General features: G+C 38.6%; 1 long non-coding RNA gene across 1 annotated transcript; it reads right to left on the reverse strand.

Annotated features, from left to right (window-relative positions):
- Window positions 1-50: 50 nt before the first annotated feature.
- Window positions 51-477, reverse strand: LOC112139330. The gene is made up of 2 exons (XR_002917968.2): window positions 338-477; window positions 51-258 (listed from the first exon to the last, which is right to left on the reverse strand). It is a non-coding gene; the product is annotated as an uncharacterized LOC112139330 (long non-coding RNA).
- Between the last annotated feature and the right edge of the window lie 257 nt (window positions 478-734).

The following is a 734-nucleotide window of genomic DNA, read 5'->3' on the forward strand; positions in this document are numbered from 1 at the left end:
CCTTCAGATCCAGATTTTCTTCATTTACTTACTAACGGTCAAAAACCTGCTCACGTTTCAAAGAGTGCTTTATTCACAGGAGGGGAATCATAAAGGTGATGGAGCTCGCAGAGTGCTAGAGAGAAGTGGATCCCCAAATACATTAGTATATGACGCCTTGAGAAACTGCACATAGTTCTGAAGGCTTCTGTTGGTTCCATCGGACTGCTCCAGGCGATCCTTCATGTCCTGCAGTCGGCTCTGGTACCGCCTCTCTGCCTACAAAATTATATATATATATCTTTAAAGAAATGTTCAGAGACTAATTACACATTATGTGAACAATTGAGGTCCACACCTCCTCTTTGCTGCGTCTGAGCTGAGTGATTTCAGAGGTTATCCTGCTGAGCTGGGTCTCCAGCTCCAGGATCTTGTTCTGCATGGAGCGTTCTTTGGTGGTGGAACGCTCTCTAGTCTCTGCAATCTGTTGACAAGAAAATAATTTTTTCACATAATGATTAACAAATATTTACACCTTTGGCATATTCCTTAAATGAACAGTACCACATGGAGAGAAAACAGTATCAATCCTATTTGTGCGTGCGTAATTCTTGATTTGTAACTCATACAATACATTTGTGCATAAGTACAAAACTTATCAAATAAAAAAAAATACAATTTTTACATACACAAATTAAAATTACAACAGCTTGAAACTAACTACACACACAAATCTTTTAAAACTACGCACAAAT

The sequence above is a fragment of the Oryzias melastigma genome, unplaced genomic scaffold (genome assembly GCF_002922805.2).
Source record: "Oryzias melastigma strain HK-1 unplaced genomic scaffold, ASM292280v2 sc07782, whole genome shotgun sequence".
Classification (NCBI taxonomy): domain Eukaryota; kingdom Metazoa; phylum Chordata; class Actinopteri; order Beloniformes; family Adrianichthyidae; genus Oryzias; species Oryzias melastigma.